General features: G+C 37.7%; 1 pseudogene; it reads left to right on the top strand.

Annotated features, from left to right (window-relative positions):
• Positions 1-494: 494 nt before the first annotated feature.
• On the top strand, positions 495-1,440 carry LOC127684338 (olfactory receptor 1165-like; annotated as a pseudogene).
• The last annotated feature ends 13,787 nt before the right edge of the window (positions 1,441-15,227 follow it).

The raw sequence follows: 15,227 nt of genomic DNA, 5'->3' as shown, positions 1-15,227 counted from the left end.
TACTGCTTTATATTAGATTCAGAATCACATTAACTAGACTCATTCTAAAAGCATACTCCAATTTCCTGTTAGATTTTTTTTTTTTTGCTTCATTCTTCTCTGTTTTTCTTTATTTCTTTTTTATTGGATATTTTATTTATTTACATTTCAAATGTTATGCCCTTTCTCTATTCCCCCTTTACTAAAAACCCCCCATCTGATCCCCCCTCCTCCAGGTTCTATGAGGGTGTGGGATAGCTATATGTAATTTATATAGTTAATTATTTTTATTCTAGATGAGAAAAATATAGGATCAAAGAACCGATCTAGCTTGCAGAGTCATGAAAGGTTTGACGTGAAAAATCTTAACTGAAGAAGAACATTTATGAAGACACAACCATCATCTGCCTTCAAGCTTTATCTATGCATCTACTATTCAACTCTGCTGAGTCTTACTAAGTAAATTCCTTCCTTTATTTTCTGTTCTTCATTTTTTTTTTTTGTATATGGTATGTCATGCAATGATAAACCAAATTTCTCTAACCACATTAATTCTGGTAGACTTCTCAGAATACCCACACTTCCAGCCACCCCTCTTTCTTATGATAATGACCATTTACACAGTCACTCTGGTAGAAAATGTAACCATAACTGTGGTTAGAAGGATCAACCCTAAGCTTCATATACCCATGTATTTTTTTTCTGAGCCATCTTTCATTTTGGATATATGTTATGCTAGTGTATTTACACCCAAGTTGTAAGAGATCTTGATTGTGGAACATAGAACTATTTCTTTAAAAGGATGTATGTCACAGTTTTTCTTTGGCTGTGCATGTGCTATTACAGAGATGTTCATGTTAGCAGTGATGGCCTATGACAGGTTTGTGGCTGTTTGCAACCCCCCCCCTTTATACTGTTGCTATATCTCATCAATTGTGTGCTCTTCTAGTAGCTGGAAATTATATATGGGAAGGTCTGTGTGCTGTGATAATCACATACACTCTCTTAGAGCTGTCTTATTGTGAACTTGGTATCATCAATCACGTTGGCTGTGAGTACTCAGCCATCATCTCTGTATCCTGTTCTGACCCATCCTTCAGCTAGATAGCATGCTTAGTGATTTCCATATTAAGTGAGGGTAGTAGCCTTCTTATCAGTATGGCATCCTATGTCTTCATAGCTGTCACAATCATCAAGATGCCTTCTAAAGGTGGACTCCGAAAAGCCTTCTCCACATGTACTTCACAACTTACTGCTATCAGCATCTTTCATGGGATTATTATCTTTCTCTACTGTGTACCCAATGCAAATAGCTCAAAGCTCCTCATCAAAGTAGGAACTGTGCTCTATAGAGTCCTGATTCCCATGCTGAATGCCCTCATCTACAGCCTAAGGAACAAAGATGTAAAAGAGACAGTCAAGAGGCTCATCAGCTCAAAATTACACTCTCAGTCAATATAATACAATTAGAGCTGGGCAGTGTTGCTGCACGCCTTTAATCCCAGAACTTGGGAGGCAGAGGCAGGCAGATTTCTGAGTTCTAGGCTAGCCTTGTCTAGAGTAAGTTCTAGGACATCCAAGGCTATACAGAGAAACCCTGTCTTGAGGAAACAAAAAACAAACAAACAAATAAAAAATATAATTAGAATGCATTAATTTAACATGTATTCATTCATATTCTAAAAAGACCATTTTTCATATATACTATCAATCAAATGTTAGTTTTTAATAAATATGTGGTTATGTTTTCAATCTCATAATGAATTGCAAATTATGTCATTTGGATTGGATTTTCTATAGTTTTATGTAAATGTTCTGCACTCTGATTCACTCTCATTGAATAGCTAAGGAAACTTAACATTTCAAAAATCTCTTCAGTCAGAATTAGGTAAATAAGAATGAAAAAGAAATTAATATCTCCTCATAACAATATCACAATGCTACCCTATAGTTGACTTTGGACTCTTTTATGGCATCAACATTCAAGTTCTCACAATTAATTCTTACTTTATACTTGGAGTGCTATATGAAACAGATACATGATATTATATATTATGTAAATTAATGATGTAGATTCATTTTATGAAAATGCTGTCTTAAGGAACTACATGTTGAAACGCTTACTATCACCAATGTATAGTCATTTCATATTGTGTTACTTTTGAGATTAAAGCTCCATTATTCTCTTCACAATCTGACCTCCAAACTCTCATTTAAGTCTCCATACCCCCCATCAAATTCATGGCCTGATTTTTCAGTAGTTGTCATTACCTACCTACATAGACATATGTGCATATTCTTGAACATAAAATTTTAGTTTGTATAATACACTTGTATGTATGTTTTCAAAGTATTGATAATTTGGCACTTGCCAATACATTGCTCATGTGTTCTTCCCTGGGGAAGATCATCAATCCTGCTTTCAGTTTTCTAAAAGAGTTTATTTCATTGTAGCTTCTCTTATACTAATTATAGACAAAAGTTTCTACTTATAAAAAGTACCATTGATGTCATAAGTTTACTAATTTTTTAATCATTAGTAAACACAAACTGCATGTACTTTGCTTTATCAATGAGATAATAGTCTTTATTGTTTAAAATCTCATGAGTTGATTTCAAAAAAATATGTTGTTTATATTTTTGAGCTTCTTTTTGCTAAATCTTTCTTCATAGTTACATATTAACCTCTTTCATTCTTTTCTTCAATTTTATTTAAGTCATTCATCCAAATTATCATTTTTTGAGAGTAATTTTGTTAACTAGGTTTTCATTGCACTACTGATATGAATGAATCTTCTTGAAAAAACATTTTATTTGTCTTAGTCTTTTGTGGGGATTCAGGAGTGAGTGGGTGGTTAGGGGAGCACCCTCATAGAAGCTGGGGGAGGGGGATGCATAGGGGGTTTCCATACAGGGAACTGGGAAAGGGATAACACCTGAAATGTAAATTAAGAAAAATCCAATAAAATAATAGAAAAAATTTAAATGTCTATGTTCTGGGAGAGAAAACGATTCACTTTTCATTAAGTTTTTAGTACCTAGTAGATTGATCATGTTCTAATGAAGGCCAAATATACAATAATGTATAGGCAGTTACCCCTGACACATAGGCAGTAGAGGATAGCATTGTTGGTCATCAAAAGGAGGAGAGGCCCTTGGTTCTGGAAAGGCTCTATTCCCCAGTGTAGGGGAATACCCGGACAGGTAAGCAGGAAGGGCTGATAGGGGAACAGGGGGAGGTGATATGGCTTATGGGATTTTCAGGGTGGGGGACCAGGAAAGGGGAAATCATTTGAAATGTAAATAAAGAATACATCTAATAATAAAAAAAGAGATGCTTCCTGCCACCATTGACACCAGGGAGCTGGGTGTCTCCACAGCCTTCTGTGTGCATAGCCCTCCAGGAAAGAGTGATATACTGGCAGTGCTATCATTTCTGAGCTCAGAAGATTAAGGACACAGGCTTACAGTCCTACAGGAGGAACAAACTCCAGCCAGAGACAACAATACCAACTTGCACCAGAGATAACCAGATGGCAAAAGACAAGCACAAGAACCCTACTAACAGAAACTAAGGCCACATGGCAACTTCAGAACCCAGTTCTCCCACCACAGCAAGTCCCAGATACCCCAAGACACTGGAAAAGCAAGAGTTGGATTTAAAATCATATCTCATGAAGCTGATAGAAGGCTTCAAGTCTTAAATAGCTCCCTTAAAGAAATACAGGAAAACATCAGTCAACAGGTAAAAGACTTAAAAAGGAAACAAAAATTCCTTAAAGAAATACAGGAGATCATGGGTCAACAGGCAGAAGCCCTTAAAAAAGAAACACAAAAATCCCTTAAAGTATTACATGAAAGCACAAACAGTGAACGAATTGAACAAAACCATCAAGGATCTAAAACTGGAAGTAGAAACAATAAAGATATCACAAAGTGAGTCATCTTTGGAGATAGAAAACCTTGGAAGGAATACAAGAATCATAGATGCTATAGTCTGCCAGCAGCTACATGTGAACCAGGTTACCTGTTAAGAGAATTTTGAGGTTACAGGGACGGGGGAGGCGGAAGAGACATGAGTCAAGGTGAAAATTCCGGTCAAGACTGGTTTTAATATTTTTAAGGCAGGTTATATAGTATTTGGGGGATTGACCACCCCTCCCAGAAGTCGGTCGCATCAAAGGCGGTCCTGTGAATTCTCCTGGCTCCAGGTCTCAGCGGGTCGCCTGCCTTCAGACTGGCGAGTCAGGTAAACACCGCCTTGGGGGCGGTGTCGGTAGTCGAGGTGCGGAGCCTATTATTCACAGGAACAAAGGCCGGAGGTAGCCATCGGAAGAGTTGGGAGCTGCCAGCCAGCTTAAATGTGGGGGGGAGGAGACAATTCCCCCTTAATTATTAATTTTTAACAACTCAGTGGAAATAAGTAAGTTCATCCAATGGATGACGGGCATTGATCAGTGAGTGAAAGCAGAGGCCCAACCCCCTTAAGCATTACAGACGTCTTTTTCGGGGGGGGGGGGGGGGGGAATAGACCGCCTTTTTTTTTTTTATTCAAGGACAGTCTTTCGATGTCAAACCCCCATGCAGCTGGGCGTGCTTTTCAGGGAAATTCGGAGCCAGGATTTTTTTTCCTTTTCCCCTGCAGTGCCTCGCCTCGCACCTCAACTGATGCCCATGTTTGTTATATATACAAACATGCATGGTTCCGAATACCATGCAGCCTCCTTTCTGAGGATTCCACTGGCAGAGTAAATTCTCTGCGGATAAGCGCTGGCTGGCTGTAATGACTACCCTTCCTCAACCTGGGGCCATTGCGGAAGGAATTTCGTCTTCTGAGTGTTATCTGCTTGAAATATAAAAGGAGATTAAGAGAACAACCTGTTTGGTTAGTCTCGGAAGCTCAAAACAGTTTTAGTTTAATTGAAATTCAGAGGCCTCAGGCCAGAGGCCTGGCTTGCAATTTAATTTGCAAGAGCACAAAGGAACTATACCTTCCCAAGTAAGTGGGAAGCGGCTTGAAAAACAGCCTTTTGAATTAATTATACTTACCAACAGTTTGAGGGGAATTGTCTACCTGTTTTACCAATCTCTCTGGTAACCAACACGCTCTGTCTTCTTCCTGGGAGAAAACGCAAACGGACTCCCTTCCCCAGATTAAAACGGGGTCTGGGCCCTTCCATGTATTATTTAAAGAATCCCGCCACTTAACCATGGCGTAGGAATTGGAAGTAGCTGGGTGCCAGTGTCGGTCTGCAGCAGACTGACCTTTAGCATCCGTTTGGAGAAAATTTAAAACAAATAAAACAAAGGCAAGATGTGATTTAGGGGACCTGGGAGGATATAGATTCCCCTTCTTAGTTTTAATAAGCCAATTTTTAAGTGTGCGATGTGCACGCTCCACGATTCCTTGCCCCATTGGATTATAAGGAATTCCAGTTTTACGTTTTATATTAAATTCCTTGTAAAATGAGATAAAGTTCTTACCAGTGTAGGCTGGTCCATTGTCTGTCTTAATGACTTTGGGTAATCCCATGGTATTAAAGGCTTGTAAACAATGATCAATTACATTTTTAGAGGCTTCTCCCGTATGCAGGGAAGCAAAAATGAGTCCCGAGCACGTATCAATGCAAACATGTATAAATTTTAATTTCCCAAATTCTGCATAGTGAGTTACATCCATTTGCCAAATTTGATTGGGCATAAGACCACGTGGATTAACCCCTAAGTGGGGAACTGGTGCTAAAGTGAGACAATTAGGGCACTGCTTTACAATCATTCTAGCTTGCTCCTTTGTGATCTTATGACGGAGTCTCAACGTATAACTAGAAAGATGAAATTTATCATGATCACGTTTTGCCAATTCTATGGGTGTGAGTGCCAAAGCCTGTCCTATAAGCGCTTTGTCAATGCACTCATTACCCTGAGCCAGAGGTCTAGGAAGGCCTGAATGGGCTCTGATGTGTCCGATGTAAAAAGGATTTTTCCTAGCAAGAATGATACCTTGTAATTGTGAAAACAAGGATCCAGCTGGTGTATTAAAATTAAACGTGCCACAGGTTTCTAATTGCGGTATAGAAAATGTAACATAAGCACTGTGAGTAAAAAGATTAAACGTACTATTTACAGTTTGAAAAACACACAATACTGCTATTAGCTCTGGTAACTGAGCGGACAACCCAGACGTTTCTACGACCACCTGTTGATTGTTAATACGATATCTGGCTTTTCCTTTAGAAGAGCTGTCTGTGAAAATTAAGAGGGCGTTATGTAACAGCCGTAGAGATGTCATTTTAGGAAATACAACCTCATGTATATTTAAAAACTTTATCAACTTGTCTTGAGGATAATGATTATCTATACACCCTTTAAAACCAATTTGAGCTAGTAACCAATCTGTGCTATGCTGTTTTAGCCATTCATCCTGATTTACACCGTAAGGTTGTATAATAACGTCCAGCTTCTTGCCAAAATAAGTTAGCGCCTGCTTTCTACCAAGCATAATTACTTGGGCCACCGCCTCAAAATATGGCAAAATATTACGCCTTGAAGACACCCTCAAATGAATCCACATCAGAGGAGCCTTTTGCCATAATAAACCTGTAGGCGAGTGAGTAGTATTAAAAATTAGCAGATGCAGAGGTAAAGAATAATCTATATAGGTAACAAATTGATTTTCAATAGCTTTCTCCACTGTCTGTAAAGCCAAAAGTCCTTCTGAAGTTAATAACCTAGGAGATGTTGGATCAGCATCCCCTTTAAGAATATCAAATAAAGGTTGTAATTACCCTGTTGTAAGCTTTAAATACGGCCGAAGCCAATTAATGTCACCCAATAACTTCTGAAAATCATTTAAAGTTTTCAAATTGTCCCTGCGGATAATCATCTTCTGGGAAAAAATTGCCTGGTCTGTAAGTTTAAAACCCAGATAATTATACGGCTACTGGGTCTGAACTTTTTCTGGCGCTATCTGTAACCCTTTGGCGACCAAGGCTTGCTGTAAATCTTTAAAACATAAAAGCAAGGTCTGAGGATTTTTTCCTGCAATTAGAAAATCATCTGTGAAATGGATAAAGTAAATATCTGGCCATTTCTGTCTCACAGGTTGAATAGCCTGTGCTACAAATTTCTGGCATAAAGCCGGGCTGTTTGCCATGCCCTGAGGAAGCACTGTCCACTGATACCTCTTCATAGGCTCTGTAAAGTTAATAGAAGGAATGCTGAACGCGAACCTTTTGCAATCCTCAGGGTGCAATGGAATGGTAAATAAACAATCTTTTAAATCTATGACTATTTTATGAAACCCTTTAGGGATAGCCACGGGGGATGGAAGACCCGCTTGTAAGGTTCCCATGGGCAACATTGTTTCATTTACTTTCCTTAAATCCTGTAACAATCTCCATTTGCTGGATTTTTTTTTAATTACAAATATTGGCGTGTTCCATGGAGATAATGACTTTATTAAATGTCCCGCCTTTAATTGTTCCTGCACTAGCAAAGAGGCGGCCTCCAATTTCTCCTTAGATAAAGGCCACTGATCAACCCACACAGGATTATCACTAAGCCATTGAATTTTATCGGCGTGGGGTGCAGGCAAGATAGTGGCCATTACTGAAAATGCCCCAGACTTCTAGAGTTAGGGTTTGGCTGGGGGTTTTTAAACTTTCTAGTGCCTTGTCCTTCATTCCCAAGCCCCTGAGCAGGTAAGGATTCCTCCGACACTGTCTTTTGCTTAGAGGCGATTTCATTTGGATTACACAAGATTAAATTCATCTGAGATAGGAGGTCTCTACCCCAGAGGGTAGTAGGCAAGTTCTGCATAACAAAAGGCCGAATTTGTCCTGAATTCCCTTCTGCATCTTTCCAAGTTAAAAGTCTCGCGCTCTGTTTGGGGTTATTTGCGTAACCGATACCTTGGAGATGCGTTAGGGTCTCGGTCAGTGGCCAACTACACGGCCAATCCTGTCCCTTGATAATGGTAACATCAGCTCCCGTATCTATTAATCCTTCAAAACTCTTTCCTTCAATAGTCAATTTAAGGTTAGGTCTTTTATTGGTGATTGATTGAACCCAAAACACTCCGGAGGAGCCAAAGCCCTCCTCTCCTCTTTTATCTTTAATGAATTTGGAAGGCAGTGGATGTAAAGGGACCAAAACAAGTTGAGCAATTCTTTGATTAGCGGGTATAGTTATGACACCATGAGGGGAAGCAGCCATAATTTTTATTTCTCCCTCATAGTCACTGTCTATAACCCCTGCTTCGTCCTAACAGCAATCCCTAAGTGCCTTCAGGTAATGGTCCAAAGACTCCCATGGGCAAAACCTGAACTCCCATCTCTGGTGCTAGTACGGCATGGAATAAACAGCAGAGGTCCAATCCTGCACTTCCTGGTGTAGCTCTGGCGAGTTCAAAGATAGATTTCCTTGGCTCGGCAGCAGCTGTGTTGCCCCACAGACTGTTTGTCCTAGATGCATCGGGGCCTGGGGCTGGCCCCTCCCCCCGTTTCCCGACGCGGGTCTGCCTTGGAAAGTAGTTTTGGACTTGCATCCCTTCACCCAATGATTTCCTTTTCTACACTTATGGCATGTTCCTGGTGGACCACCTGATTGCCCGTTTATAGTAGTCCTGTTATCAGGGCAATCACTTTTAAAATGACCCAGACTGCCACATTTAAAACACCTTCTATTTCCTCGTCTCTGCGAAAGAATTCCCTGGATTGTGGTTCCCTGCAGCGCCGCAGCCATAGCTAATCCCTGATTATAGGAGGGACCGATTTCAGAACAAAGACGAATGTAACCAGCTAAGTCCGTCTTTCCCCTATGGGGTCTAATCGCCTCCCAGCAGGCCGCATTAGCATTCTCATAGGCTAGTTGAGTAACCAGTGGATTCTCTGCCTGAGAATTTCCAAAAATTCTATTAGCCGTTTTTAGCAATCGATCTACGAAATCCTGAAAGAGTTCGTTGGGAGCCTGTTTCACAGCTGATAGATTTCCACTAAGATCTCCCTTAGATGGTAAAAGATTCCATGTACGGCGGGCAGCCACTGCAATCTGCGCATACACTGCGATGGGAAACCCCATCTGGTTAGTATTTCCTTCATATAGGCCTTCCCCCAGTAACATCTCAGCATTTCATTCTGGATGGCCTGCCTGAGTGTTAGTGGCGGCGGTTCTTTTGCTAGCCTCACGCCATTCAGAACTCCAAAGCAAGAAATCTCCCCCCGACAACGTGGCTTTGCACAGCGTTTTCCAATACTGTGGAGTTAAATTCGACTCTATCACAGTATCCAATAACACCTGTGTAAAGGGAGCTGTCGGGCCATACTGGGCTACGGCTAGCTTTAATTCTTTTATCACTTTAAACTTCAAGGTCTGATATTGTCTAATCACATTGTCCTGGTCTTCTATCTCAAGGACTGGAAAAGCTAAGATTTCTGACGTATCCTGCCCCTCCCCGCGGGCCTGGTTTATAACTCTTTCTAAGGGCGACTGGCGGGTCTCCGAGTTATTGTTCTCTCTAGTATTAGAGACCCTTTTTAGCTCCTGTAACTCATTAGTCAATTTCTGCAATTTAATTTCAAACTCTAACTTTTGTAACTGCAAGTCCTTCTGGATCTCGCCTTCTGCCATCAAGGTCATAGGCAGAGCAGATGGCGCTACAGGGGGCCATTCTTCTCCATGAGATTCAATCGCTCCTTTTTTTGGGATGAGCTGTCTTTTTTCTTACAATAGACTCATCAGGACTGTCTCTGTGTTTACGAGACTTAGGGTGTGGAGGATCTTCTCTTACAGGGATCCTCTCTATCAAGCTTTCTTCTTGAGAATCCTCAATTTCTTGAATGACACCTAATTCTTCCAATCCTCCTTCATCTATGATGTCCTTAATAAGCGTCCAGAGGCAGAGGGTAATATTGTCTGCCTTGGCTGCCTTTAGTGAATTACCAATTCTTACCCAAGTTCTCTCATTTAACGTTCATTTTTCTTGGAACCAAGGACAACAAGAATATATCTGGTCCAAGAAATCCTCTAATCTTTCTTCTTCAAACCCTATCCCTTTCACCTGAAGCAACTCTTGAATGTTGCAGGCGCAAATTTCGCGCGAACTTTCCTGTCCCATATTTCCCTATCTTTTCAACCCAAGTGGCCACTGTGCCGGGTCAACACAGTTTGCTTGAAAAACCCGTATCCCTCTGCACTCACAACAATAGAAAAAATTTTCCACTATCGCTAGTTTTTGAGCTCTATGTTGCTTACCGTGCGGATACCATTCCTTATCACCTTTTCTGCGAAGCTTCGCTCAATAGGGTTACCTCAGGAAATTCTCCTGTACCAGGTTGCCCCACGTTCTGGCGCCAATATGTAGTCTGCCAGCAGCTACATGTGAACCGGGTTACCTGTTAAGAGAATTTTGAGGTTACAGGGACGGGGGAGGCGGAAGAGACATGAGTCAAGGCGAAAATTCCGGTCAAGACTGGTTTTAATATTTTTAAGGCAGGTTATATACTATTTGGGGGATCGACCACCCCTCCCACAAGTTGGTCGCATCAAAGGCGGTCCTGTGAATTCTCTTGGCTCCAGGTCTCAGCGGGTCGCCTGCCTTCAGACTGGCGAGTCAGGTAAACACCGCCTTGGGGGCGGTGTCGGTAGTTCAGGTGCGGAGCCTATTGTTCACAGGAACAAAGGCCGGAGGTAGCCATCGGAAGAGTTGGGAGCTGCCAGCCAGCTTAGATGTGGGGGGAGGAGACAGATGCAAGCATCAACAACAGAATACAAGAGATAGAAGAAAGAACCTCAGGTACTGAAGATACCATAGAAAACATTGACTCAACAGTCAAAGAAAAGGCAAAATGCATAAAGCTAGTAACTCAAAACATCCAGGAACTTCAGGACACAATGAGAAGACCAAAACTAAGGATTATAGGTGTAGACAAGAGCGAAGATTTCCAACTTAAAGGGCCAGTGAATATCGTCAACAAAATATAGAAGAAAACTTCCCTAACCTATAGAAAGAGATGTCCATGAACATATAAGAAGCCTTCAGAATTCCAAACAGACTGGACCAGAATAGAAACTCCTCCTAGCACATAATAATCAAAACACCAAATTTACTAAACAAAGAAGCAATATTAAAAGCAGTAAGGGAAAAGGGGCAAGTAACTGATAAAGGCAAACCTATCAGAATTACACCAGACATCTCACCAGAGACCATGAAAGCTAGAAGATCCTGGGCAGACCTCATACAGACCCTAAGAAAATACAAATGTGAGCCCAGGCTACTATACCCAGCAAAACTCTCAATCATCATAGATGGAGAAACCAAGATATTCCATGATAAAACCAAAATTACACAAAACTCTCAATCATCATAGATGGAGAAACCAAGATATTCCATGATAAAACCAAAATTACACAATATCTGTCCAGAAATCCAGGCCTACAAAGGATAATAGACAGAAAATGCCAACACAGGGAGGGAAACTACACCCTAGAAAATGCAAGAAAGTAATCTTCATCCAACAAACCCAAAAGAAGATACCCACACAAACATATAAATGACATAAAAATAACAGGAAGCCACAATCACTATTCCTTAATATCTATTAACAACAATGGACTCAACTCCCTTTTGTCTCCCCTAAAAAGACATAGACTAACAGAAATATCTTTCATGTGAATCTTCAGTTTTATCAGAAACTTTTTGTAATTCCCCTTTTAATTAATTTAGTAATGTTTTTATGTCTACCATTTTATATGCATTATTTTTCATGATAATCTTCAATTTTAATATGTCTTTCTATATATTTCTTCTATTTTATCAGAAATGTTTTCAATGTAAATCCTGTTTATCACAAACATTTATAATCCCACTTTCAATCAACTTAGATTTATCTTTATGTCTATCACTTTATCTGTATAATTTTCATGATAATCTTTAATTTTAATATGTTTTTCTATGTATTTCTTCAATTTTATCAGAAATAATTTCCATGTAAATCTTCAAGTTTATCAGAAAATTTATAATTCCACTTTTAATCAACTTAGGAATGCTTTTATGCCTACACTTATTACATCTATATAAATTTTCCATGGTAATCTTCAATTCTAACTTGTGTTTAAAACTGTTAACACCAAACATTTTTCTACAATTTTATCAGAAATATTTTCCATGTAAATCTTTAATTCTATATAAAATGTTTCTATTTCATATTTAAATTAATTTAGCAATGTTTTACAGGTCTACCACTTTACTCTTTAATTTTCTATGAAAATTGTCAATTTTAACATGTTTTTCTACGTATGTCTTCTATTTTATCTGCAACATTTTTCACGTAAATATTTAATTTTATCATAAAGTGTTTTTGCTTCCCTTTTCAATAAAAAAAGAAAAGAAAAGAAAAAAGACACTCAAATGGAAAAAAATAGTTTCTTCTCTGAGACTCATGACCCCACTAAGCATGAGTGGTTAGTCAGTTTTCCACTTTAAGGCATTCCCTACTGGTTTAAATTCCACTTTAAGGAATTCCCTACTGGTAAAAGCACTTAAATCCATTCATGTAGCTATTGGTCAATGCCAAGACATAAGTGTAACTATTGTACCATTGTAGTGCTATGCTGGTCATTCATGGGGCAATAGGATCAGAAGCTGTTAGAATTTTCCATGTCCTGAGTCTTAAGGGTAAAGTATATTCAGAAATATGTGATTTATCTCAACCTCCTAATGGAAACCATGGTAACATCTGGAGCTTATTGCCTTGGGAGCCTCCTAGTCTCTCCTGACCAACTACACAAATGGTGTTCTCTCATGTGTGGTATACATAATATACAGACATAATATATATTATGTGTAATATATAAATGTAGGCAAATATAAAATAAGCTTTCTTTTCAGTTTAGACCGCTTCAGTGTTATTTATTCCTTATCTATACTGTTTCTTCTGTATTGACTAACCTCCTTGAATAAGGGTTCTATAGAAGAAAAGAATGTATAGAATTTCTATATACATTCATATAAAACGGGATTTATAAGTATGATTTATGGGCTAATAGGACAGATACTTGAACAATGAAGATTTTCCCATATAAAGGTACAAGAACTCGGGCTGTTCAGTTCACAGTATATGAAAGACTAACAAAAATATGTTGTATAACATAAAACATATTGTATGTGATGTTATACAAAATTACATACAAATAAATATATTTAACTTCAATAACATATATTATATGTATGTATATATTATGTACAAATATGTATTATTTACAAAAGTAGGTATTATATACATTTGTAATATAAACAAACTTCAAAGAATCAGAAATATTTTATAACTTCTCAAGGACTTAGGGAAGTAATAAATTGCAGTACACACTAAAGGCATATGTTTCATATTGAAGTAATGAGCATTTGGAAGTACAGAGAAGTAAAGCTATAATTGAGGGATTAATAAATCAAACTAGTGTTTACTTTATAAAATTGATTTCATTTTATGAGAGTTATATTTCAAAACTTGATCACTTAAAGTAATAATCCCATATGGAATTTATGATAATGGTTCAAAATGATATAAATACTAGAAGGACAATTTTAATGTTTAAGTTTGCAAACATTTTCATTTAATTAATTCCAGTTTGGAATTCAGATTTTTTTTTGTATATAGAATGCTTTTATCAATTACACTTTAGAATATAAAATTGATTTTCTGTTTTCATACTGACACAGATCAGTTGGCTGTCATCATAATTTAAGTTCAAGCTTTGCCTAAGATCTTCATTTATTCACTGGGGAAAATACAGAATAAGAAAACAATAAATTAAATGTTTTCATTACACAAAAGCCTTAGGGGAAGAGCTTCCATGATATAGACACCACATTTTCACTGACATGAAAAAACACCAACTTGCATTCACTCATCATTGTACTATTCAGCTAAGGTAGGTTACTGAGTTTCAGCAGTGAACATCACAGGTTAAAAATTTTGATTCGTGAGGGGTGGATAAAAGCCATATAGATGAACCAATTTCTCATTATATATATTAATAAAATCTGAAGTGTAGTAAGTTGATTAATGTTTGTTCTTCAAATAGAAGACTTTGAATAAAACTGTTAGAATTATCCAAATAACTATTCATTTAATTTATCTTAATCTAGGTTCACAAGCAACCCTTTGCTTGTTTGACCACCAATAGATATGGACATTAACTGGAGTTGTTGTCATTGTTCTGTGTTGAAGGTTTCTTTTAAATAGGTATCGCCTTATAAATAACAATACATGATGACACAGCTTCACTTCAATACCATGTAAACTCAAATAATACTTATTAAGGTAAAATAATAAAAATTATCTTCAATGTATATCTTTCCCTATTTCCCACTCCCCATATTTCATTTGTGTGTTGAAATTTAAGGATGCAAATTCACCACATATAAAAGACAAACATGTATCTCTGAAAGATTCATGTTTCTTTATTCTCTTTTCAAATTTAAAAGATATGTTTGACTTATAAACTTTATAAGAGGCAAAGATATGTGTGTTGATTTATACGTTATCCAAATTTATTTTAATATGTCTCCTGAGTGATTGCTCTTCTTCCAATATTTTATCTCTAGAATACACTTTGGAACAGAGATAGACACATGAAAAATAGAACATATTCTTAGTTAAAATCTGATGTGTTCTCTTTGTTACTCAGTGATACAGGCTACATAGCATCAAAATAAGATAATTTTAATTTTTACCAAACAGTGCAGAGACTTCCATTGCATTTGAAATGATGAATATACTTTAACCCAGTCATGAATTAGAAGAATATGAATACATACATCTGATATTTTGTTCAGGGGAATGCTTCATTTTAAATATGAAAAAATGTCTCCCCTTTTATTTGGTAGTTTAACATTTCTATTGAGTTTTGTACACAAACGTTAAAGACCAATTAAGATTCCATTATATCAGAAGTATTTTTACAAAACAGCAGATAGATTTAAAATGTTAAAAAGAAAAGTTAATTTTTTCACAATGGTATGTGGTTTTCACACTTGACAAATGAATTCTCAGACTATCAGATATGTTTCATTATGATCAATATCATAAACCTCTACTTATAGAGTAATATGACTGGATAAATTTCTTGGGGGAAAACAATACAGAAAATGAATTGTTATTGTATTCTTTTTTCTCTTTTTTTGTTTTTACAGAAGTATCCAACAATGCATCTAGATCACTTTGAAATTAGCTTTTAAATTCTACATAAGA

This window comes from Apodemus sylvaticus, chromosome 5, assembly GCF_947179515.1.
Source record: "Apodemus sylvaticus chromosome 5, mApoSyl1.1, whole genome shotgun sequence".
In the NCBI taxonomy this organism is placed as follows: domain Eukaryota; kingdom Metazoa; phylum Chordata; class Mammalia; order Rodentia; family Muridae; genus Apodemus; species Apodemus sylvaticus.
The sequence above is the reverse complement of the archived record's forward strand: the minus strand, read 5'-3'. Positions and strand labels throughout refer to the sequence as shown.